Below are 26,370 nucleotides of genomic sequence, written 5' to 3'. Positions count from 1 at the left end.
AGTCCTGCAGAGACCAGGAGCATGCCCCTGAAAAATGAAGCAAGGGGCAAAACGAGAGGCGAGCAGGGTAGGATGCAGAGCTCCTGACATCTGTATTGCAGAACTGCAAGGACCTCTGGGTTGTCTCCAGATCAAAGGACCACTTGATAGCAGTCACCAAACGCCTTCTAGCAGAACACCACCATTCATCTCATCCTTCGCACATCCTCCCGAGAGAGGCCACTACGTTGACATGCTTCATGATTTATTCTCAGGAGAAGCTGCAATGGAAGGAAGTGGTAGCACATGGAGACCTGGCACCAGCAGAGAGACTGGGGGATCCACTTCTGGGGACACACATGGTGCTGCTGCAAAAAGTGGAGATGGTGCACGGTACAAGACACAGAGAGCTTTGGGCATTAAAAAAAAAAAAAAAAAAGAAAAGCACAACTGCTGGAGGGAAGATGAATAGGGGAATGAAGGAGAAAAACCTAGAGCTGCTGACACAAGGGATAACATCAACAAAGTTGGAGAGAACACCTGAAGTTGAGGGGGTAGAAAACTGAGTTTGTTAGGGGAGATGCAGAAAACAGTGACAATGAAGACCTGCTGTGCAGTGCCCTTAGCTTGCAAAAATAAGACTCATTGAGGGATGTCTACTGTCTTTCGAAATTAGTTGCCAAAGATGGATGAAAAATTCCTCTGACGGCAACTGAGGAAGTGATCTATTTCCATAACTTTGAAAGCTGGAGAAGAATTGGGGTGTCTTGATCATCTCCCAGAAAGTCAGGTCATGCAAAGAGGTTTCCTTGGGCAAACCCGTGCTCTCTTTTGCTGACCTCCACGGGCTCCCCACTGTCTGAGTGAAAAGGTCTGATCTGCATTGAAGGCCCAAAGGAAGTGGCCGCCCAGCTCCGAGTGGAGTCCCAGGACACCTCCACGGTACGATCTGCAAAACTGTTGTCAGCTAAAATTGCAGGAGCTGAGTTTGTGTTGAGTGAAAATATATAGAGGATGTTTAAGACTTTTGAAGAAAAATATTCTACTTTCCGTCTGCAGTCATTCCCACATACAAATCCCCTCACACTTTGTCTTCTAGAAGGAAAGAATATTACACTGAAGCCATTCTTAAGCAATAACATATCTTGAGATGACTGAAAACCAACTTTAAATGCATGTTGCCATTTACTAAGCCATCAAGAAATTTCTTATCATTGCCTTGAAGCCACAAATTCACGTGGCCTCCTTAGACCCACTTTGCACTTCCAGTTCTCAGATCGGCACAACCGCAAAAATGATTAGAAAATGTGTGTTACACCGCGGCCAGTAAAAACTAAGGAGAATGTCCCAAGCTTTACAACAAAAGGTTACCGACATCCCAAGCTTTACAACAAAAGGTTACTGACAGACTCCAATCTGAGAAATAAAATAACTAAAGTAAATAAAATGGAGTCTGAAGAACAAACAAAATATATTCTCAGGCCAAAATGTAAAAGAACCTGAAAGAGCCAAAGAAGAGTCAATACAGATTTTCAATTTTATTAGTTTGATTTAATAAAATTCTTTGGATAGTGTTGCTTGCTCAGTACGACCACAGAAATTGGAATGGCAAATACTGTACTATGATTTATGGATTGAAAGGTTGTCTGATTTCATTACGCTGGTAAATATAACAGTGCAGACACCTTCTCTTGGAAAGCTATTTCTAAACTGCGACATCAATATTCAGATAATCAAAACTGATATTTACCTTCTACAGGAACAGCATGTGGGTGTATGTCCACGTGGGCACACACACACACTTACATTCTTAATATTCCTGCACCTTTCAGATCACATGAATACATGCTACAGGAACTGCTGCTTTATCCCAAAGCAAGACCAAGGCAGTTGCAAGGTGCCTAGCCCTTCACATAGGACATTTCTGCTAATTGTATCCTCCTCTCTCACTAAAATAAATTCAAGCAGAAGTACCAACAGAGGCTCAGTTCAACCATTTGTTATTCCAGATCTACGAAGGCATAACTTCACCTTCAGTTTACAATGACATAATTGATGGATAAATCACTGAAGCCCTAAAACATGCAGTCCAACACTTATGTGAACTCTATTTATATTTTTCATCGGACTAGAGCACGGTAAATCATTTCTTAACTAAACATCGCTTTTCACTCACAGTTTTGCAACAGAAGTACGAAGCAGCATGTTAAGGCAGAGCTCAGGAACCAGAGTTCACATGCCACCACCTACATCACCCATGGGGCAGGAGGCCAACAGAGAAGCGAAGGATGTGAGGCAGCACCAACGAAGAAGAGAGAGGCAGAAGTGAGGAGAGAGGGACAAGGATGTCCTTCTGCAAGGTGGAGCCTGGCGTCCCTGCCAATTTCGCTTGCACACCTTGCGCCATGCATCCCTCCTGGCCATCCTCAAAAGCCCTGCCCTGGTCATTCTTCCCTTCTTCCCCATAGAACAGAATCATAGAATAGTTAGGGTTGGAAGGGACCTTTGAAGGCCATCTAGTCCAACCCCCCTGCAATGAGCAGGGACATCTTCAACTTGATCAGGCTGCTCAGAGCCCCGTCCACCCTGACCTCGAATGTTTCCAGGGATGGGGCATCTCCCACCTCTCTGGGCAACCTGTGCCAGTGTTTCACCACCCTCAGCATAAAAAATTTCATCCTTCTGTCTAGTTTAAATTTTTCCTCTTTTAGTTTAAAAACATCATCCCTTGTCCTATTGCAACAGGCCTTGCTAAAAAAGTTTGCCCCCATCTTTCCTTTAGGCCCACTTTAAGTACCGGAAGGCCGCTATAAGGTCTTCCTGGAGCCTTCTCTTCTCCAGGCTGAACAACCCCAACTCTCTCAGCCTGTCCTCATAGCAGAAGTGCTTCAGCCCCCTGGTCATTTTTGCAGCCCTCCTCTGGACCTGCTCCAACAGGTCCATGTCTTTCCCATGCTGAGGACTCCAGAGATGGAGGCAGTACTCCGGGTGGGGTCTCACCAGAGCGGAGTAGAGGGGCAGAATCATGTCCTTCAATCTGCTGGCCACACTTCTTTTGGCACTGAGGTTAGACTTCAGGATGGCCACCTTAAGGAGCCAAGAGAGCCAAGGTCCCACACCAGGCGTTTCACATGCTCTGCAGTGCTGGGGGAGCTGAGAGCAATGAGGACAGCCCTCCAGCATGCAGATCCACAAAGCTGGCAGGCACGGCAGTCTGCGCAGCCAACAGAGGACTCCTCCACAGCACAGACTCGGCCTTGGGCTGGCCTGCGAGCCATACCTCTGCATGTCCTCCACAGCTGGCTTGCACAATCTGTGTCCCCCAGCCCTTGCGGCAGCAAGCCTCAAGGGGGGCGCCTGAAAAGGGTTGGGAGAGGATTATGGAGACGGCAACAGAAGCTCCAAGGACACACACTCATCCTCTGCGGCAGGCAGAAGAGTGAGGGCATGTCTAGCCATGATAAATAAACCAGGCCACATCCCCATTTCTGCACAACGCCGCAGGAGCCCACAGGGTGATGCTTTGCCTTGTCCCCCTCGATCATTGTCACCAGGAACAACAACCGGCTCTTATCAGCAGAGACATTTCTGGGAAGGAGTGACTTCAGGACACAGTGTCCTTCCCCGGTCCCTTGAACCCCCGAGACAATTTACAACGCTGTCACTCGTACATACTCCCTCCTCATCTGTACAGTTCTTGCCTCTAAACTTAGCATTTTGATTTCTAAATAAATGTCCTTTAGAGCTCTTCGGAGACCTTGATGATAAGCCCTTTTATTGATATTCCAGTTCACTTTTTCAAAATATTTGCAGATTATAGGATAAATAGTGTTTGCTTTTATCCCTTCTTCGGGAGATAACAGTTCCGTAACTTACGTTACCCAGATGAAAATTTATTGGTTAGCATTGGGGAAAGCAGATCTTTTCCAAAATTAGCCTTTGACCCAGTTAGTCTTCCGTAAACGAGCAATGATTTAAAAAATCCTCAGCGGATAAGAGATGTCTGCAGTCCCAGCATCAACTTGCACTGATGTTAAAAGGTGTAAGGATAACAAAGCAACATCACCCATATTTTACAGCATAAAGACCAGGGATGAAAAACTACGGAAAGCTTCCCTAATGAAATGTCAAAGCCAACTAGCTTCACTACAGCTAATCCGCAAATCTTGATGACAGTGCAGATTATCCATCCTGCTAAACTGGCAAGCGCCCAAGGAAGCTCATCTCCCAGGGATTACACCCCATTTAGGTTTGCCTGCCTCTGAATTATCTGGAAGAACCCCGGAGGGAACAAGTTTCAGCTCATCTATTTCCTTCTCAGGGCTTTCGGTACACTACCCGGTCTTAAAGCATCAAGCAACAACAGCACGTGTACACACACAGAGAGACACAGAGCCCCAGATATTGACTTTACTGTGCAATAGGCCAGTCACCCGCAGATACCAGGCAGAAAGCTGCTGACAGATGCTGCAATATAAACCTCCTAAGACCCTTCAGGTTTGGCGAAGAAATCCTCTGTTCTCCGTCTACGCTGCCCTGACGCTTGGATCTGAAACATGCCCGAAATGAGAGATTATTTTTTTCTCACACTGGTTATCTATAGAAGATCCTTTTTATAAGTCTCTGTTGTGCAGCTCCTGAATGTCAGGCCCGGCAAATCAAAACATTTTATTGTAATTTCATATTGTTTACTTTTGCGAGGCAGGATCTTGGCAGAGATGAGCATTTCCTCCAGGGACGAGGAGGATGGGGGTGGGAGGGGGGGAAGGACAGAGGGATGGAAGGAAGCATTTTAATGCAGACTTCCTTATTGTCTGCTTTAATAGGGACCCTGGCTGAAATACAAAGGAAGAGGTAGCTAAAAAGACCTTTGGCTACAAATTCAGAGACACCGGAGAATGGGTGGGTGCAGACCAGAAGGCCGTGGCTGAGGAGGCGCAGGGAAGGACAGCCTCCTCCCTTCTGTTCCCACCATGCTCCCACGCACCTCTGCAGAGCCAGCATGTGTCCCCTGATGTGGGGATGCTCCTGGTTCCTTGCCCAGACCCTCCTCTTCCCTCCCCAGTCCCAAACCACAGGCAGGTTGCCCTCTGAGGAAGATGGCACTGCCAGAGCACTTCTTTCCCCATAAGGACCCTCTCGCTTTTCTGGGAAGGAGAAGGGGAGGCTCCTCGCACCCCGCCAGCCGGGGACACCAGAAGGCACCAGTGATCCCACCACAGGCGTCTATTTTTAACTGCACGTTTCCAGGCAGATGTAACTCCCAACGTTCAAATGTTTGGGTGAGCAATATTTAAACTGATGAGAGCACTTAAGAGCTCTAGGTAGGGGAACAAGGTATTTGTACCTGTAACACGTCACATTCACGTCCCTCTCAAGTCCCTGCTTTCACTTTGCACCAGAGGCCCCTTCCCTGCCTGCTGCTGCAGCCATGGCCCCTCAAGGAGCCTGCAGGAGCCGGACGATGTCAGGACAGCAGTATGGCTGAAAGGGATTTTATTGACTTAGTTTTGTCCCCAACCATCTATACCAAGGGCTCAGACCTTCTCGCTATCTTTAAACCCAGCTTTTTTGGGCTGCTTTGCACGAGACAAAGACCCGGGACCAGACACGTGGAAGGGGCACGATGCCTTGAAGCCACGACTTGCCATGTCTCCAGGATGGCCGGCGGTCGCAGGCAGACGGGCAGGGGCAGGCGACAGCCCCCAGCTCCTGCGCTGCCGGGCAAACCTTGGCACAGCACAGCTGCTGGCTCTCCGCCGGCCATAACAAATCTCCCTGTGCTTCGGCATCCTCTCTCTCTCTCTCCTTCTCAAGCTTTGTTTGGGTAGAGAAAGTGGTTCACAGAGACCTTTGCACAAACTCACCCCAACAGCAACTGCCTTACTATGTAAAATGATTCACTGGTGTTTAAAAATCCCACAAACAGGAGCCCTCGCCGACTTTATGACCGACTTCCCACGAAGGCACTGAGGCCGGCAATCGCTAATGCTCCGTCTGGCATCGACTCCCCGCGAGTATCTCTCAGCAATAACAACTGATAGCAGAGCTCGGAGCCTACACATCATCCCCCTGTTTGTACATAAATTCCCTTTAAAAGGATTCCGGCATCCTCACGCTGCTTCTTCCCAAGCATTCAGGCTCTTAAAGCCAAGTCAGCCAGACAGAATGGTGCCACGCAACTACAAACAACACGGGACAATTTTTTATTACAATACACGGCACTATTATTTCTAAAAGCACTGACAGTAATATGCAGCATGTAAAAATACACATTCATCAGAAAGAGGTTAGATACTAATTCCTGCAGCTTAATTTTTTCTTAAGGGCACCAGCCCATTTTTCAATTACGGCAGGATAATATTATTAATCATAAAAAATTGCTGATGTGTAAAATTGTTTCCTTTCTAGCTAGTATTGGCGAAGAAATGTCAGACACGCTGCCTCTGAATTAGTCTAACTTCGTGGCAGTACGGAAGCTGTTTCATCCTTTTAGGCAAGGATTCACGCCGCTCCCAGCCTCGGCCATGGGGAAAGGTGCAGCTCCCTGGGGAGCACATGGAGGCAGACGCGGCTCCTCCAGGAGCAGCAGGTCCTTCAGCAAGGCAGCTAGCCCCACGTCTCCCTTGCCCTGGGTGCAGGCTGGCAGCAAGGAGCCTATGGATATAAATTCCCACGGAAGAGCCAGCACCGTCCACCGTGGGGCAAACCGGCCAGCATCACAGGGCAGCCCCATCCCAGGAATGTGTTTTAATGGTCTCTGTTGCCCGAGTATTTCCAGGGCACCGTGTTTCAGCACCCCCCGAAGAGAGAGATGGGGTTTCTGTCCCCCCTCAATTTTAGTGCTAAATTTGGCACTATGGGACTCTCTGATGAGAAGGTCAGTGCTTTCTCTTTAAGGTTTTTCCACCCTTCCCCTGCTGCTGAATGGGTTTGCCTGATTCCTTCCAAAATAAGTGGGCACCTTGCCTTCAGACTGGGCCGCCAAAAGCAGTATGAAGGAAAGAGAAGAATTTAAAAAATAAGCCAAAGCCTATGAAATAGTAAATTAGGAATAACAAAACCTCTCCTTGCCCTATAGCAAGCAAGGGAGACACCTGGACTCTGGCTCAGCAGGCCCTGAGAAGATGCTCCAGAAGGAGGATGGCTCCCTGCCGCAGTACTCCCTGGTACCCGGCTCCTCATCCTGGGAACCTGTTGGATCACTCCTGGCGCAAGTGCCCAGTTCTGCCCCAGGCTAGATGCATGCATGCTTTGGGCAGACCCTGGTCTTACTCCGGTAGGCAGCCAGCCCTGCCCTCCAGGAGCCCTCCACGGGACACAGGCAGAAGCATCCCAAGCGAGGAGCAGGGCTGCCCCAAGCCCCTCTGCAATGGGGCCGGGAGACAACCCTCCGGCAGGTTTGCTGGGGATGACGGAGCTGGAGGGAGGCAGCCTGGCTCCTGGCTCCGCAAGTGCCTGACGCGTACTTCAGTGGCATGGATCCAGACAAAACGCCTTGTCTCCAGCCATGTGTCCAACCCTCTTCCCATCTATGGGCACTTTCCCTCCCACACATCACTAAGTCATATATCCCCTGACTTCTGTTGAGATTTCGCGCTCCCCCGCTTACAGGACCTCCCACGAGCAGCTCATGGCAGTTATCTCCTTTGCAGCTCAACCTTTGCCCATCGCCTGGAAAACTTTCAGCATCACTCCCAACCTGCGTGCCCCCACCATTCATCTCCTCCCTCCCTGGTCTTATTTATCCCCTGTTCTGGAAACCGCATCCTCCCTATTTTTTTCCCGTAGTGACCAGTCTCCTCCCAGCTGCAGGATCCTCCTGTTTTTCCACAACCAACTCCTTAACACTATTCCCAGCTATCTGTAGCCTTGTGCCATTAGTTTTCTGACATCACTGAATACTTTCTTATCTGAAGCTGCTTTTATTTATATATACACATATATATAAAAGGCCATCTTCCACCACCATCTTAACTGCTGAACAAAAGTAAGCCATGTAAGGAGAAAAGGCCAAACACTGGGACCACCTTGGGGGATGCCCCACCCCATGGTTGCTGCCTCCTGGCAAATACTACCAAGAGGAGCACTTCACTCTGAAGTCTGCAGAGGCAAATCAAATAAATAGAAATTACGACTTTCAGCCAAAAAAATCCTTTCTGACAAGAGTTGCTCCTATTCATATGACTCATCTCATTAAGATCAGCGAGAACTGGAAAAAGCCGCAGGACGGAGTTTGCGTGTGTCTCCTGGCTGAGATGTTCAGCTGTATTTTTCCTCGTGAAAAGGAAAACGCGCCCTGTGCCACCAAAGCAACAAATGTAGTGGGATTACTGGTCAGCAACACGCCAGATACCACTTCCAGCTGTGCTATAGTTAGTAACTACTCATTGGCCGTAATCGTTACAAACAACTGCATTACCAGAGAGAGATTTTCATATTATGTATACGCACATGTATGTATATAAAAATACCACTTTGTACAAATCCAAAGTATGTGAGGTTAAAGCTAATGGGCTAGCTTTGTCGAGCATCTCAAAAATCAAATTAACTGCAATCAAATTCATGGCACAACTCAGGGCTCATTTCATTACTATCAGAAAATTCAATCTCTGAAATCTTACAATATTAAGCTAAAGCAATGATCTTTCTGTTAAAGTTCTTTCTTTTTTCATTTTAAGGTGAGAAAAAGCTGGCGGGCCCGGGGAAGGTGGGGGTGGGGATTCCCGATGGATACCACTGAAAGCTTGGCAAACATTCAATCAATTACTCTTATATAAGGGAAAGAAAAAAAAAAAAGGCGTCCTTTCAAACACATTCTAAAATGCATTTTGCAGTATAAATTCTACCTCTTGCATCTATTTCTACGTCATGCCTTTTCTTGCAAAGATTAACTGTATACAGACATGCACGTATATATGCATACACACATTTAAATTCAAAATACAAATCCATTAGGGAGCTACTTAAATCTGCTCATTGCTGCAATAACTAATCATCTCATCTCCGTGCCGTACTGTACGTGGGAGAGTCAGAAGTTCATCGCGTTAAATGCAGGCATTTTCCCCCTTCTTTAATGAAGCTGCCTGTTTGGTTTATTCTACAATAGGCGCTCTTTAACCTTACTGCAAAACCTAGATGTAGAATACTCACTGCAATTTCAGCCTCCTTTTCTAACCCTCCTCTCCAAGGTTCCCAGCCAGGTTTCTCTGCGGGAGTCAAGTGTGGTTTTAATAAGGCAGACGAGGCAGGGCTTCTCCACTGCTTTTGATAGAGGTGAGGTGGTCAGCTCTTTATTGACTTTCTGCAGCGCTGCAGCTACGGACCGTACAGACAATCTTGCTTTATGAGCATGCACCAGGCAGGAAATGGGCCTGGAAATTTCCAGCCGGCGGTGTTTGATGCACCGTTTGAAAAGCGGCACGATGTGCATATAAAGGAAATGAAGGAGAGCCTTTTGTTGTTGTTGTTGTTGTTGTTGTTGTTGTTGTTGTTGCTAACCCACGAGGCTGCAGTGGCTACACGTACCTAGGAATGCCTGCTCAGGAGCCATTTTAAGAATTAACATGTCTCAGCAAAAGGAAGAAAAACAACATTTGTGCATGTGAGGGAGCGCGCCGCGTATCAAAGATCCTTTTATAAACGCTCGGGAAAAATTCACATGGGAGGTAACTAGCCGCTAAACGATTTTACTGTCCCTTTCTTATGTAAGCAGCCACAGCACATATACACTGTATACAGTGCACAGCTGCACTGATATACACACGTCCTCACAAGGGGATGTGGAAAAAAGGAAGCAATCACAGCCTGGCATCATGTACTATTAAGGTTTTATTGATACCAGCACGGAACAACTGCATCACTAATTAATGGATGCTCACAAGCTACACACATCCTTCCAATCAAGCGGCAATAAAACCAGGTAGCCTTCTTTGCCCTCACACATATATTACTTCAGCTATTTACCCTCATCCCATTTTTTTTTTTTTTGGTCTTCTGCACACACTCCCCTCCCCTCGCTGCCCCACACCTACACCAGCAAGATATATTCGAGCTTTGCCGTAAGGCGCAGCAAGCCACTCCAAGCCAGGTTTGTAACAGCAGACAGGGTCCAAACTACCAGACGGGAGGTTTTGAACGCCCCCCTCCTCCCCGAGATGTCTCTAAATACGAAGACATGAAAAAAACTTTGCAAATCGGGCTCGGCATCTCTCACTGCCTCTTCTTACTCCCTGCCCAAGGGGGATAATACCCTCCCGCCCCGGGGAGGGCAGTGACGGTGAGCGGATCAAAGACAGTAGGAAGGTTCAGACACCTGGGTGACGGCAGCCCTACAAAAGCTAGAACAGACTTTTAGCTACTAGGAAAAAAAAGCCACACTGGCCTACCCATGCCGGGGGGGTTGCTGACTGCACTGTGGATGCGAACTCCGGCTCTCCCCCAGCTGCAGCAGCGTCAGCTGCAGAACTGCTCCAGCCAAGGGACCGGCTGAGGAAGCCAGGTCCCACCTCCTCCTGAAGCACCACACCTGAGCATCCAGAGCTGCACGGTGTTTATCACGATTTCACGTCCTTCTGCTAATTGCAAAGCTCTTGGGGACTCTGAAAATGAAGCTACACACACACACACACACACACACACAGGGGTTCAAAAATCTTACAGCTGTAGTGTTAGGATCAGAGCATATGCCCTTATGGTATGTAAGATTTAACTATACGCTTAAATTCTGATGATTTCAGTGGGACATAAGGATTTGCTTAACTTTCATTATGTGCTTAAGTGTCTTTTCTCAACAGATAGGCTTTCGTGCACAAGAACTCTAACGTATACTAGCCGTTTGTTTTCTAGTTACCTGGATAATATATCTTGCCTTCCCAAGTACAGCACTGGGCTACTTCCACTGCAGGGTGTTATTTGTTACACATAAAAGGAAGTGTAGGTAGAAATTGGGGCTGGATTTTTAGCTAGCCACCTGAAAAACATGGAGAATGATGGGCATATGATGCTGCTGCACACTGCGATGTTATCTGAGTGCTCCCAAATTTTTTGCCCGCTAGAGAAGCGTCAGTGGACAGCTGTAACACAGTCCTTACAGGAAGGTGAGGAAAGGACAATAACCCATAGCACAGAACCTTTTCATACTGTGTTCTGCATTTTATATTGAAAATGCAGCTACAGGGAACAGGCATCCTGTGAAATAACAGATGTTAGACTCTCACCGCACATGCACTGCTTTAATTCAGATGACCTTGCTGAATTAGGAAGCTAAATAGAAGACAAATGTCCACCTTCTCTCCTGAATGCCTGTCTTGAGCAGAACTGGTTTTGCTGGTGTTTGGCTGATCCGCGTGTCCTCCCACTTCCCCAGAACGTGTTCTTACAGCAGTTTGGCTTGTTTTTCCAAATCAGATGCTGCTGACTTCATGAATATCATGAATTTCCTTCGCTGATAGGAATTAACAACTGCTTCACTTTAACCCTCTGACTTGGCAGAAGCTGGAGACTGGCCTGGACCTGCTGCCAGTTTGCTCTCTGGGTCTGCTCCCAGTAGGCAATAGATGCTCAGGGCTTCTGGAGAGTCATATGCCATACATCGATTTCATCACAATTATACGCAAGTTTCACTGCTTAAAGCACAACTTAAACAGTCAAACGACTAATGGTTTCTTTAATTCTTTGGGTCTTTTTTCCGCACGTGTTTAAAACACTCTAGGAGAAGAAACAGACTGGCATTGTCTTTCGGTCTTCTGCTGGTGGCAAAGCAGATTATTCCTATCATGTTCTGCAAGGGTGCTGTCAAATGCTGTTCCAGGCTATGGGCCAAAACCTACCCCCAGTCCATGTGCTCAGTTCCCACTGGCATCAATGATATCTCCACCACGGACTGACAGTAGTAAATGGGCAGAGATGTGCTGGCTGCTCAAATAGCACGATCTATGTGCTGAATAATTCATTTTAAACTGTTGCACAGATGTCAAAATGTTATTGCTGATTTCTAGCCAGCAGAACGGGCGCTTCTTCTCCCGATACGAGTGTGTCACTGCCTGTAACGCCAGAGAAGATCAGGGGGATGTCTCAGCAAGACAGCAAAGCCCATACGTGGCATGCCTGCCAACGTACAATTAAGATGCTCGTTACAGGTCACCTTTCACTCTCCGTATTAGGATTCTGCTGTGGACGCACTCACCCACTGCCTCCAAAAAGCTTCATAAAAGCAGGTTAAAATATGCCGCAGCTACATAGGCTTGAGCATGTGGTCTCCAACAATCACTTCAGCCCTTTGGATTTTCTGTAAAGTCCCACAGAAAACCTCTAAGTACAAACAACTTAAGAGTCACAGCCACATTTGGATAACAAAATAAAACCCAACAAACAAAAAAATGAGAATTCTCTGTAAATGAGAGTAAGTAGATCTGTTCTACTGAGATTGTCAGCCTGGCCATGGCAAGAGCCCTACGGCAGACATCAAAGATCTCCCTCCCCTCCAAAAGAAAGGAAGAGAAAAGGAGTTTTCCTGTGTTTGCCCTTTCACTAAACCTGGAGCAGCCAATCTTTTCACCTGGGCTTAGCACCGAGGTCACCCAGGAGCTGGGCTACGCAGCCAGCCAGCCAGGTGGACCCCAGCTGCTGATGGCCAGCAGCCACCTCCAGGAGCGAGGTGGGACTCCCACCTGCACGAGGGCTTGGGTGGTGGCATCACCAGGGGTGGCCGAGCGTGACAGGAGTGACGGGAGAAAAATGGGAAAGACGCAAGAAAGCCAGAGGTTTTGAGTTGAGATCAGAGCCTGGGGATCTCCAATACAAACCAAACGAGCGGATGCAGCCCTGTGACAGCCCGGGCACATCTCCGCTAGGGATGTGTCAGCTAAAAAGTGAGATTTTCCCTAATCGTAGATGGGCTTTTTCATGTCAGCTGGTCTGTGTGGAAGCAGACCTAGGCTTAATGAGGTCTAATTTGTTTTAAATCCATAGGTTTCTTTTTAATAATTAACAGTCCCCATCGCTCAACAAAGCCATTCCTTACCCCTGACTACTTGCTATTAGGAATGAATTTACTGTGAAATACTGCTAAAAGGTGGAAAGCAAGTGACATAATTCAAGTTTTAATTAAAATATATATATATCACACAAAGCAAGAGCTGTAGGAGGAATCATAACCGAATAAGCAAAAAAACCCACCCCACTCCAACCCAATTCCTGCTCTCCCCAATTACCCACTTTATTCTTTTTATGCTGTTTGAATTCTTGTAATTGGTTTCTCTTACTGGATGCCCTGTGCCCAGATCGCATGTAAGGTTCTCTGCGATTCCAGGAACCAGAGAACGTGTCGGCATCATTACCGTGAACATTACACACGCTCACACGCGAGGGTCCAGGAACTACAATTAACACATTAAGAAATAATAACTGCCAAGGGAGCAACGAAAGATAAACAGCATGGAGCTGATGTAGTAAGAATTCTGCTTGGAAAAGGGGCTGTCTCTTGAGTAACGGGTAAGGGAGAGAAATCGAAGCGCCGTGCAACGCTGCCCATTTAGCAGAGCAATCCCCAAAACCGGTTGAACAACTGTTTATACATTAATTTCTTGAAATTTAATTTCACTAAAAGTATTGCTGGCTTTAAACTGGATTTCAAAGGAATCTGAAGGCTTGTATTTACAGAGAAATAATACTCGTGTCCTGTTTGAAAGTTTAAACTTGATATGGTTTTTGCTATTTGAGAAATTACCTTCAAGTGCTGTGGGTTTGTTGTTTTCTTGTTCTTTTTTTTTTTTTTAAGAGAAGCCAGAAATATTTATTTATTTTATATATATATATATTTTGTATATAAAAAAATTTAAAAAACTAAAAAAAAAAAAATTATTCCTGCTTGTTGTTAACCATGTTGATGATTGCCTTTTTTTGTTTTCCTTTTTTTTCTTTAAATGAAGTTGAAAGAAGTAAATGATTTTCAAAATTTTTCCATGAATTTTTAATGAAAAAAATTGTTTAGATTACAGAGCCTTTTATTAAAGCTTCCAGTCTGAAAATATTTTGTGTGAATAGTCCTGCAGAAGCTGCCTAACAAAAGCCTGCAAGAGCATGCTCGCCCTTTGGATATATATTTTCACCACTGTAACGATCAGAAATGACGGACCACGCTGGTCCTTTTGGACACCAGTCTTGATTTTTGCTATTGCTTTCAGCTGGACCAGCCCAAGGCCTTAATACTTTATTTTTCACTGAGATTAGAAGCCGAAGGAACACTGATGGCACAGGCGACGCTTATGAAACGCATCTCTCCCACCTTGGGGCTGCTCAGCCACAGAAAAGCCAACAAAAATATTGCCATTATAACCTATTTCTGACATCCACTCATTTCCCAGTGGGGGAAAGAGGAGGCAGAAGAGGCGCAGACAGGAGGGTAGGATGAGGAGCCCTGCTCAGACCCACCTCTTGGGGAGGGAAGGGCCAGCCCCTCTCAAGCCGGGGCGATGCCTGTCACCCATGTGGGGACTTGGGCGCAGGGTTTCTGTCATCCCCCACGCTGCCCCCACGCATCGCTCATCAGTCAGCTCAGACATTTCGGCAAATCACACAGCACCCTGTAAAAACATAATTGTTTTTATTTTCCAATTTTCCATGTTTTGTGTAGAGTGCTGCTGTGTTCAAGCGAAGTGAATAAAAGCATAAACAGTAAGCACCATCTGGAGAACATTCTTCCAGCACGCTGAGAAATAGCAGCCGCCTGTGCGCTACCTGCTATAAATAAATGTCATTAAAAAATGTCCAAAAAAATTGTTTGCTCCTATTCGATGGAACTGCAGCCAGACAGAATTTTCCTTAACCCTGTCTTTGGGTACCTGCCATCTTCACAACAGAAAAATAAAGACGTGGATGTTTGTTTCTCATTCCTGTAGGTTAATATGGGTATCACTAACAGAGTATCAACCCTACATGTTATTCTAATAACAGCAACAGAGGTTGCAACTTAAGAGTAACACATGAACAAGACATTCAAAATCCAAATGCTTTTTAAACTGTATCAGGTTCACAATATGGTGCTATCCCTCAGCCTGCTAGCAAGCGAAAGGGTAAAATTATTCTTGCTTTAAACTGACAGTGTATCAGTTTGGAAGGGAGAAAAAAAGAAAAGGTCGATAATTTCTTTTCAGTCTAGCACAAAGCCGCTCCGATCTCCCCCTCCGCTGACAAAATACAGACCAAGTTGGCTGTGGGGTTGGGAGGAGGCTCTGTGAAGGGTCGGCGTTTGCTGTGTTTGTTTAATCACTGCAATTAGAGCTATGCAAATAATGGAATTGTTTGCTATGGTGGCCAGGCTGGGGGAAAAAAAAATAAAAAGAAGAAAAAAAAGAAATGTTTGGGTTGAGCAATTTAAGAACTATTTTTTTTTATTATTATTTGGTACTACAGAAAAAAAAATAAAACTGTTTGTTCCACTTAGAGAGCAGCAAAGCCTTGAACGAATCCATTCAGTTTGAAATGAAAAATACATTTTCACATTGGAACAAAGCGTTTGAGCATTTGACATTTTTCCCTTCTCTTTTTGTCAGACAAGCATGTTCAGCGCCCAGAAAGGGATGTTTCGGAGACCTTACTGCTTGTTGGGGAAGGAGGAAAGGATTTGACCATCCCTTGCCCTAAACTCAGGCACATCTCGGGTCTTCAGGCAGGGGCACCGCAGCTTTCTCCCCCGCCAGCCCTCGGCTTCCCCACCACGGTGCTCCGCTCCAGGCACCCCCAGCTTGGGCAACCCAAGAGGGATTTTTTTCATAGACTCAATCATAGAATGGTTCGGGTTGGAAGGAACCTTGAAGACCACCTAGTTCCAACCCCCCTGCCATGGGCAGGGACACCTCCCACTAGACCAGGCTGCTCAAAGCCCCATCCACTTCCAGGGATGGGGCATCCACAACCTCCCTGGGCAACCTGTTCCAGTGTCTCACTCACCACCTTCCCGCTCTCCCCTGGGGCGCAGGGCTGCCACGCTGCCTGCCAAAACGTGTCAGGTAGGCACGGCTACGGCAACATCTAAGTAACCTCACTGATACCGGGCCGAAGCTGCGCCCCCCTCACACCCACACCACTTTGAACCGGCAGCGAATGAGGTTGGTATCTGGCCCCTGGTTTGGGGAAGAGGCAGTTCTGATCTCAGGGAAGTCAGTGAAAAAAGTTAAAAAGCCACCAAGAACAAAAGGACTAAATCTACAGCACTTAGGCTGCAGAAGAAAAGGGCTGGGGAAGCCTCAGGGGAAATGTGACCCCGGTACCCCGGGCACCACAAGATGCACGTTCCTCAAGAGAGAGGGTTCAGTGCTTCAGGGAACACTTTATCCGGATTTCAGGTGGGAAGGAGGTGCACCCACCCCTCAAGGAGGAGGCTGAAACTGCCCACGGACCTGGGAAACTGGGTACCCCCACCCCGAGCACCCAGGACTGGACGAAGCGACCGCCTTGACTCTTCCACAACCATAACAATTTACAATTGTCTATTAAAAAAACAAAGACAAAGCCAGAACGGTCCCTGGCACGGTGTGGCTCTTCCCAGGTCCTCATGAGGTCAGGATGTGCTTCATGGTACAGCAGGGGGCCAAGGTAGCCCGAGGCTGATGCAGGAGACAACCCAAATCCTCACTGATGGACCACAGCTACCAGCAGGAAGAAGGATTTGAAGAAATTTCGGAGGGTTTTCCTTTTCTTTTTTTTTCTAAAAAAAAACCCCCAACTTTGGATTATTAACTGTCATGAGGCAACAGGAGCAAATCTGTCTTGTGAAACAGCATCCCCAAAACAGGCTCTGGGTCCTTCGAAGGAGAGAGCAGCGGCATGGGGCGCATTGCCAGCCTAGCTCCTCATCACCATTTCAGGGTAAGAGTGGAAATGATGGACATGAATCAGACTCGGTCCTTCCCTCGAGCTATACTGCTTTCTCCAAAGCCCAAAGTTGTTGTGTACTAAATGGTTCCTCTAAAGCCTTGCTTTCAGCTGGGACTGGCCACCGCTCCCACTGGAAGCAAAGGCATCATTCCCACTGTATTTTATTTTGTGTTCTCAGAAGGACTCGGTGTGCCAGGAACCATATGAATAGGGATGAGGGCACACTCCATTCCCTGATGAAATCATCATCTCAAACCCAGCAAGGGCAGGAAATGATAACGTGGTTATGGTTCCCATTAGCCGTATTTTCCTAATATAAATATTTTAGCTACTTTTATTTATGGAGTCCACTCACTCTAGTTAAATGAGAAACTTTGCAAAGGGATACTTAAGCTGTCTGGAAATTAAGACATTGGACTACTGATTTTGTTAGGATGATGATTTGCCTAGATGAATAAGGTTTTCCCGGACCAGGTATACAGGGAAGGCAGGTGGTGGAAACATGTCTGTCTGTCTGTCTAGGGGTGTGTGTGTGTGTGGGGGGGGGGGGGGGGGGGGGGGGGGGGGGGGGAGGAGGGTTGTTCTTTGTTTTGTTTTTGCCTTTGGTCAAATTCAAACAATGTGCAGTAACAAGAAGTAAATGTCATTTTCCTCCCATCCATCTTAATTTGGCATCCATTTTAAAGCTTACCTTTGACCTTTTAAAATGTTAATACACTTAAGCAGATATAAAAAACACAAAGCTCCTGGAAAAATTAATCACAGCCATATCACGATGCTAGTCTAAAAATGTAGCATCAGTTGTTTTCCTCTTTCATTTTAAGAAACGTTTGTCCAATGCAGCAGCAGTAACTATGCTACAATTAGCTATTATTTCCTTTTCAAACAAATATCCACGTTAAATGCTATAGCAAATCCCTATCAGCATTAGCAGCACAACCTACTATGATTTTTTTTTGTTGGGTACCTGCCCAGAACCACAGAAAAGGTCCCGAAACAGACCTTGAGAAGTCTCCTAACCCATCCCTCTGCCCCAGGCAGGGCCAACTGTATCTAAACCATTCCTGACAGGAAACCTTTTTTAGTCTTCCTTAAAGTAGCAGACTTAAATAAAACGGGAAAAAATTGCGCTAATCAAAATACACAATACAAATATGAAAATAATTCATATATATGTGCGCTATGTATGCAAATATGAAAATACAAAGAGACAACGCTGACGTAAATGATAACTCTCCCACCTCTGACCGCTTCATACCCTTTAACCAAAGGGTTCAAAACAGGAAACTCTTAATAAAAACACCTCCTTCCTTTTTAAACGTAAAAGGCTGCTAGCTTGAGAGCCTCAGCTCCTTGGAAATGCAGTGGCACCTTTTCTCTAGAAAAGCAATTTCCAAGGCACCAGGTCCCAAAATATTTGGGCCTTTACACTTCAAAGCGAAGAGCTTTTCGATTCCACTAGAAAGTAAGTAAGAAGTGAGAGTGTTGACCAGCCTCTCCAGTAACCAAAGCAAACCTAAGATGTCTGGAGCCTGTTCGTGATCAACCGCATCCATCTCTTCTTTTGACTTAACCGTTTCAGGTGGGAGGCTGGACTAGGTCCCTCCGGGACCGTCATTGCACGGCTCTACGCTTACACGCTGTGAACATGGGGATCCACGTTCTTTCTGCTGCTTTCAGCTTCTTCTCTGTAGCATCTGATGGCATCCAGAGCTAGCCCCATCAATTTAATAACCCCCTTTAGAAAACAGAAAGCTATGGTGACAGCCAGAATGTATCCTAAAAGACAAGTGAGGGTTTCATGGCTAAACATGTATGGGGAGGACCTATGGCTGCTACCTGAGCATCCAAACAAAACAAGCAAACAAACACAATCACCCAAGAACCTAAAAAAGGACCCAAAGCAAAGGCAGACACATTCCTTCAGTGAGTCAGGAAATACGCAACTGCTTTCTTCCACGTACCAGCATTACTTTGCTTCTAGCACAACTGGAGCATGGCTGAGCAGTCTTCCGCAAACTGAACACCTGCTTAGATACAACGGTGGGGGATGATGCGAGATACCGAGCCTGGCACCACCAGCCCCACGAGAGAACACCACTCTTGCACGTACCCTGCATGCACAACACAGAAGAGCCGTAATGCAGAGCCCAGTTTCTTTCATCACGGAAGCCTTGTGAATCCACCCTAACCACACACAGGTCCTCCTGTGGTGGAACGGCGTGAAGTTACTCCATCTACGCCCTAGAGACCAGAGATGAATTAACAGCATGCCATGGCTACAACAGCAAGGCTCTTCTGTGCGTTCCTTCTTCTAGGATACGCTTGTGTGCATCTGCCTATGTGTATATTTATTTATATCTACACACTACATGCTCTCTCCAGTAGAGAGTACACTGTGCCAAAGGGACTCTTTGCTGTCACATCAGGAGACGTCCAGGGCTGCAGCCCCATGCTTCCATTGATCTTCTGGGTGGAGCCCCCTGATCCAACTGCTTTGCCGTGGGGCTTGGGGAAAACTCCCCCCCAGGGCTAGGCATCCCACAGCCTGGAGAGCAAGGCTCAGCCAGGCGAGGCCGGACTCGGCACAGGGCAGCAGTCCTCTCCCCCCACCTTTCTGTGGGGCAGAGAGGCCTCTGGCCGAGAGCTGCCTCCTGATCCCCAGCCCCGTCACCAAGGCCGGAGACGAGGGCGGCTATTATTCTGAGGGTGATGCCTGACTGCTCCGTTAGGAAAATCCTGATTAAAAACCAAAGCACTGCCCTTCCTGTTTGCTTTGCAGTGGCCTTGTGTGCATCCAGCTCTACGGCAAGCGATCCATCACCAACAACCAGAAAGATGCATATCATACACACACAAAAATAATTCACGTTTCACTTCGTTTTCCACATCTTCCATTCTCAGTGCCCTTCTGCATCATCTACTTCAATGCTCTTCAACATCTTTTCTTTAACCAAAGGACCACCCAATTCTTTTTTTAAGCCAAGGACCATTTTGTGCAGTACTGTCACTTAAACTTCCAAAGACGACCACATTTTTGAAAAAATAAACAAAATGAATATGTTTCGCTTTGCCATTCCTGACCCTGTATTTGCACGCAACAGAACCCACATGTGCCACTGTCATACTGCTTGTGACTGTGTTACTCACCATCTTCCGATATTCATGGACTATTAGTTAAATAACACTCCTCTAGCTAATTAGTTGATTCACTGAGCACAGATGAATAACGGATGAGCTACAAAAAGTTGCTATTGTCTGAGTCAGTCACCCAGTAACTAACTTGGCCCTTCAACCAGGGAGAAGTTTTCTTGTCTGAAAGGTGACAAGTAGCTCTGTAATGACTTCTATTATTTTCTCAATAAACCCAGAGAAAATAGGACATCGCAGCTAGAAAAACACAGAAAGAGAAATTAGCTGCTACTGTCATTAAGGATTCAGAGGCTGAAAAAGAACAGTTGGTGCAATGCAGCTGGAGAGGCTTTTTGGACTAAAGTGATTATTCTCTGGCCATTAACGAATTATTTTTTGCTGGAATGCAAGACCTGCACTCCTCCAAATAACCTGGCTTTGCCACAAGGAGCATGCTGTTGACAAAGCTGTTGTCCTCTTGGTCCTCCTGATGGCCACCGCACTTCTCCCACCTCTTTGTTGCCATGCCACAACAGAAGCAGAGAAATAATTAAAAGGCTGAAGCACATCTAGATGCTGGAGGAGAGATTGCTTTTCTAAACTAGCCTGACCAACTCAATTTGGAGCTAGAGGCTAGGATGCTCACAGGGGCATTTGCCCTCTGCGTCCCCACTGAAGCTCAGCGAGGTGTCACAGTGAACTCCCTTTGCCTCTCTTGCCCACCAGAGCTCACACCCAATCACTGGCTCAACATTAAGAAGATAATAAGACATTTATGGACGTGGTCAGTCCTGGGGCTTGTTCTGAGATCTTTGTGCCTGTCACGGGGGAGACAGATGGGAAACCCAAACCCAAGCCCAGCTTGCTCTTCAAGGATTCATCATCAGTCACCTCCTTTCTGCTATAGTGGCTGCTCTCGAGCCACTTTAATGGTAGTACAAGCTGAAGAACACTTTTTTTCTGAGGGGGTGAAAAGGACAGGAGACCTGTCCCAGGCTCTTTGATTAATTCTTGAGAACATTTAGCCCCACATCTGATGCCGTGAAGAAGCATTCCCAAACAACTACATACCCTATTAACTTGCAAAAATAAAAGGGTACTGGAAACGGGTCCAGCTCAGAGGGGTCCAGTCACTCGTACCCAAAGCCAGCGCTTGAATATGGAGAGGAGCTGCCACAGGGGTCCCCCAGGACCCACAGCCACCCATGGGACTGGCAAAATCACACAGGCGCCACCCTGTAAACTCACCCCCCCACGTTACAGCGCTGCGCTGCACGTTAAAAAATAGCGTGGATAGACCTGTTTGGGGGTGGGAAAAAAAAACAGAAAAGCCAGAACTAACAAGCAACATTAAATCACCCGGCAGAGCAGCTCCTCCACAGAGTGGCTTATTTACGGAGCTGCTCGGTGCCCTGGGAAGGATAGGCAAGATTGTAAAGCCAGGACTGGAAATTCCCGAGGAGGACTGAGACAGGTTAATAATGATCCGCCACAGCCTAGGACCTCCCCTACAGCCACTGCCTTGTTGAAATCTAGAGTCTGCTGGGAGAATTCAGGCCTAGGGCTTTGAACAAAAAATAAGGAAAACTTTTTCTTCCTGAAGACGGTCCATGAAACCCAAGCGATGCTGAGAAGTGTTTTACTGCATTGCTACTCCGTAGATGCCGATTCTGGAGGCGTGACCCAGTGCAGCCTGATCTCAAAACAAAGCCATTCGTGGCTATAGCACCACAGATTGCCAACTGACTCCTTCCGCTCAAAATAAAATAATAATAAAAAAAAAAAGCAAGTACCCCCATAAATCATTCATCCGTCCCAGTTTCACAACGAGAATATTTGTCAGCTCCCATTTTGCTTCCCTTTCTCCGGCTGCCTGTTCCACAAAGCCACCATTTCAGCTGCCTGTGCATACAGACCGGCGGGCACGCTGTGCCGCAACAGCTCCTGTATCCCTATCCTCGTGCCTGCGGAGAGGATGGACTCCCCTCTCCCACAAACCCTCAACTGCATTGCCAAAGACTTTTCAGGGGATTTTTTTTTTTTTTTTATATATATATATATATATTTATCAGTAGCTCTGGGGCACCCATCAGATGTACTCAGCTCCCGTAACAATCACGTGATTTATGTAGAAGTAATTGGGGTTAAACTATCTGCCACATCAAACTCTTCACATTTGGCCCCATCTCTAGGACCTAGAAACATCTGAAATAAATAAAGCCATGTGTCATTTAACAGGGTCTGGGCTTAATTAGGATCATTCTGGATTTTATGGGAGAAATCTTGTACTGCCAGCTTTATGTGGCTAGTCCATCACTTGCAAGGTTATCTGCTTTTTTTTTTTCCTCTTTAGTACCTACATCAAAATATTTCTATTTCCACACAGCTTTTCTTTTTTTTTTTTTTTTTTTTAATCCTCCAACCAGCCGGATGACAACCACTCCTTATCTTTGGCTGTCTTCCATGCTAAAATAAGAAAGCCGTTGTTAACGCCGAGGGAGCTGCACCCTTCCACCTCCGTTCCCTCCCGACGTGCACACAGCTGGCTGCGCAGGAACGCCCGAGGTGCCATTTTCTGGCCATTTTTCTGTGATGGTGTTGCAATTTACCCTCTGGCTACGATTTGTATTTCTAAATCACAGCGGGCCTCTCTCTCTCTCTCGTGCCAGGGATTTTTACAAACCTCAAGTGACAGACGGTCTCTGTCCTGAAGAGCTGGTGACACTCAGCCCATCTTCGCTGCCACCGCTTCCCTGCCTTGACGTGGGCTGGCCGACACGAGGGCCGCCACGCAGCCAAGCACCGCTCGGGCGATGCCGGGCGATTTGATGAGCAGCGGAGAACGACTGGATTAGAAGAGGGATAAGGATTAGAGATGGATGAATCGTCGCGAGGCTGCTACATCTGTATTACCGGCTCCAGCAAGCAGCGTTTGAATGTCCGACCGTATCCCCCTCGGAGCATCGAGGCACCACCTAGCGCGGGGTTCAGAGTGCTGTGCGCAGGGTGGTTGGGGAAGGCGAAGGGTTTGCACCAACAGCTCGGCACAGGCAAGCCCTCGCTGGGTCACGGGCAAAGAAGAGGAGGAGAACAGAGGCAGGGAAACGATTTGCCCAAAGCTACACTGGCAATTTGTGGCAGAGGCCGAAACGGCAGCCAGATTTTCTAAAAAAAATTAAATAAATAAATAAATAAAAAATTAAAAAAATAAAAATGAGTTCCTCACGCAGAGAGATGAGCCAGCCGCCTTTGTTACATGCAAAGGCATTTTTCCCTGTAATTCGCACCGCTGCAGGCGGCGCGCAGCCAACGCCAGCTTCCCGAAGTTGTGGCGTGTTCGGGGCGACCTGCTCACGGCACGCGTCACGACTGGCCCCGTCCTCCAGCCCGCGCTTGCAACCCAGCCCACGCGCCTTGCAAAACCTTATCACTTGATTATTTTTTTTCGCTAGGAAGCGATCAAGACCCTGCAAAACCCATCAGGGGGGTGATTCCCGGTCTGACCTGGATAGCTCTGGCTGCTGGAGCGCCTCCAGAATTTAATGTATACTCGGAAACTCGGCATCACTCTCCGGTTAATTCGAGCAGTCGTCCCCTCTTCAAATTTGGCTTCAATCATCTCTCAAGGTGAAAGGGATTTCAACGTCTCCGTGAGGGTCCCACTGGAGCTTCTCACAGAAATGGTCCGAAATTCATCAGGGACACCAAGGACAAAATAGTGAGGGTGCATTAATTGAACAGGCTGCTCCAGCAAAGCTGCACAGGAAAACGCGCAGGCTACCAGCAGCCTCCTGGGCTAGTTACTGTAGTTACATCTGATTAACCAGGGCCACTCACAGAGTCACCAGAAGGAAGGAAAGGCTTTTCCAAATTTACATATTAAAAAAAAAAAAAAAGGAAGCGTGCTGATTTTCTGCCCTATATGAGCCTTATACCTGAAACACCCCAATCAGTAGCATATTTGTGAGGAAATCTTTACTTTAAACGCTAAGCCAATTTGTTTAGTGATAAAAGACATGAAAGGTTACTTGGAAAAAATGAGAATATTTCCTCATCGAGTTCAAACAGAAAATACCTGAAGAATTCACGGGCGACCAGATACTCTTTCCTCTTTAACAACACATCCCCGTTAGAAAATATACATATTTTGGATTCTGCATTTTAAGCGCTATTCTGAGGGAGAACGGCAGGCGAGAAAACTAACATCAACAGCGGCGACTAAACCAAAGCCGAATCCATTCTTAAAAAAAAAAAAAAAAAAAAAAAAAAAGAAAAAGGGAAAAAAAAACCCCAAACCCTGAGACAAGGCGAACGAGTGCCCCGCAACTCCGGCAGCGGGTTCCGGCGCATCCCCCCGCCGCATCCCCCTCCCCCGAGGGATGCAGAACTTCTGGAGCCCGACACTTCGCCCGGGCGCCCACCGCCACCGGCGACCGGGGCGCAGCCGGGGACCCGCGCCCCGCCACAGCCCCAGCCAGAAAAAGCCACGGAGGGCTGGTGGGGGTGGAGCGGGATGGGGGGTGGCAGGTGACAGCAGGTGACAGCTCACCCCTCCTGGCAGCCCCGGCCGAGGGAGGAATTTCTGCCCCAACTCGGGAAGGGTAAATTCCCCTCGCTACGAGAGGGACCCCCAAATCCTCCCATTAACCGCCCATCTTGAAACCCACCCGACGTTTTCAACCTCCTTCTTCCACAGCCGCGCACCCGGGGGTCGTGACCCGGCCGTGTTTTGTTTTTCCCGTGGGGCAGCACCCACGACGCGGGGTGGAGGCGGGGGGGGGAAAGGGGAGGGGGGCGGGGGGGGGGGGGGGGGCAGGCGATGCCTCGCCGCGGCACGCACCCACGGGCGTGATTTTGGAGAAGTTGCGCAGGCAGGAGGAGGAAGAGGAGGAGGAGGAAAGGGAGAAGGGGTGTGTGTGTGTGTGTGTGCGCGCCTCTCTCCCCGCCTCGGTCCTCCGCCGCCGCAGCCCCACCGCCGGGACAACCCCGCACAAAAGCCGCCGCCGCCGCCGGGGTCTCGCTGCGCCCGCTCGGCGCCACCAGAAACAATAGTCACGGGCCCAAGCGGGGACGGCGGAACCGCCGCCGCCCTCCCCACGCTACGGCAGAGCCCGGTCGCGGGTGGGAAGGCGAGCGGCGGGGAAAGAGGAGGAAGGAGGTGGCGGTGGTGGGGGGTGGTGGTGGAGAAGAAATCCCGCAAAACGCCACCGCCCCGGCCAACCTGTCACCGCCCGGCGCGGCACCTACCTCCGCCGGAGGGTGCGGCGGCCCCTAGCCGGGCTCCATGGAGAAGAAGGGAGGGGGATAACGGAGCGGGGGAGGGCGGGCCGCAGTCAGCCGCCGCCGCCGCCGCCACCGCCTGCCTCTGTCAACCCCGGCCGCCGCCGGGGACGCGCCGCCCTGCCCGGTACCGCGTCCCGCTCCCTCCCCGCGCCGGGCGGGGCGGTGGGCGGGGCTTAGCATCAATAAGCCACGCCCACCGCGTGGTGGCTCCGCCCCCTCGCCGGCGCGTCCTCCCTCCTCCCCCCCCCCCGCGCCCCACGGGGCGCGGGGGGGGGGGGAGGAGGGAGGACGCGCCGGCGAGGGATGCGTGGGGTCGGACCCACGGAGGGTCCCAGGTAGCCGCCCACAGCCCGGGAGGATGCTGCAGCATCTCCCTCCCTCCTTGCTCTGGAAGTTTTGACCTCGTCCCCCCCCCTCCTTTCAAATCGAAAAATTCCGATTTCCCATTATTTTTTCTTATCCCCCCCGCCCTCTTTCCCCTCTTTTTTTTTTTTTTTTTTTTTTTGGATTTTCATTATTTTTTCCCCTCTCTCTCTTTTCCACCCTTAATCTCCCTTGCTCCCCTTTTTTTTTTTTTTTTTTTTTTCCCCCCCTTTTTTCACCTTGACCGCAGGCTCCTCTGGGGGCTTTTAAAAGAGTTTTGCCGGGGGGGTGGGGGGGGGGTGGCCGGGGGGGGTGTTTCAAATCAGTGCCGCCAGCAGCTTAATTGGAAGGTGCGGTGCGTGAAAACTAAATCCGTGGCTGGTATTACATAATGTGCCCTCGAACGTACAGAGGGGATGATTGTAATTCCATCTGGATTTCTGTTGATATTAGCAAACCGCTCGAGATTTCCTCTTGCGGTTTAATGGGCGTTTCGAAACCTTTGACTGGGGCTGGATCAAACAGATTATGATTTAAGAAAGGGTAAGGCACGCACACTCATGACATCGTAGGAATTAGTGAAATAAAAAAAAAAAAAAATACTTAGTAGGTCATCTGCCTAATCCATCTTCCGAAAGAGAGTAGGAATGTCCCCCATAGGATAATTTATGGGCATTTGTCTACTTTTCTTTCAAACGCTCCAAATATGTGGCTTCCTCATTGCCCATAGGAATT

The 26,370-nt window shown here is 48.0% G+C and overlaps 1 protein-coding gene across 4 annotated transcripts in view; it reads right to left on the bottom strand.

The window, feature by feature from the left end:
• RAI2 (retinoic acid induced 2) overlaps nucleotides 1–25,411 on the bottom strand; it is a 47,014-nt gene extending 21,603 nt beyond the window's left edge. Inside the window, exon 1 of one of the 4 annotated variants that reach the window (XM_063342468.1) lies at nucleotides 25,237–25,411. The gene's annotated coding sequence lies outside the window, so the exon portion shown is untranslated. Of the gene's footprint in view, nucleotides 1–9,132; nucleotides 9,209–22,672; nucleotides 23,138–23,493; nucleotides 23,728–25,236 lie in introns of those variants that run through there. The other 3 variants (XM_063342488.1, XM_063342479.1, XM_063342496.1) reach the window with 3 other exon arrangements.
• Nucleotides 25,412–26,370: the final 959 nt, after the last annotated feature.

The sequence above is a fragment of the Chroicocephalus ridibundus genome, chromosome 1 (genome assembly GCF_963924245.1).
Source record: "Chroicocephalus ridibundus chromosome 1, bChrRid1.1, whole genome shotgun sequence".
NCBI lineage: Eukaryota > Metazoa > Chordata > Aves > Charadriiformes > Laridae > Chroicocephalus > Chroicocephalus ridibundus.
This window is presented reverse-complemented; position numbering and strand designations above follow the sequence as displayed.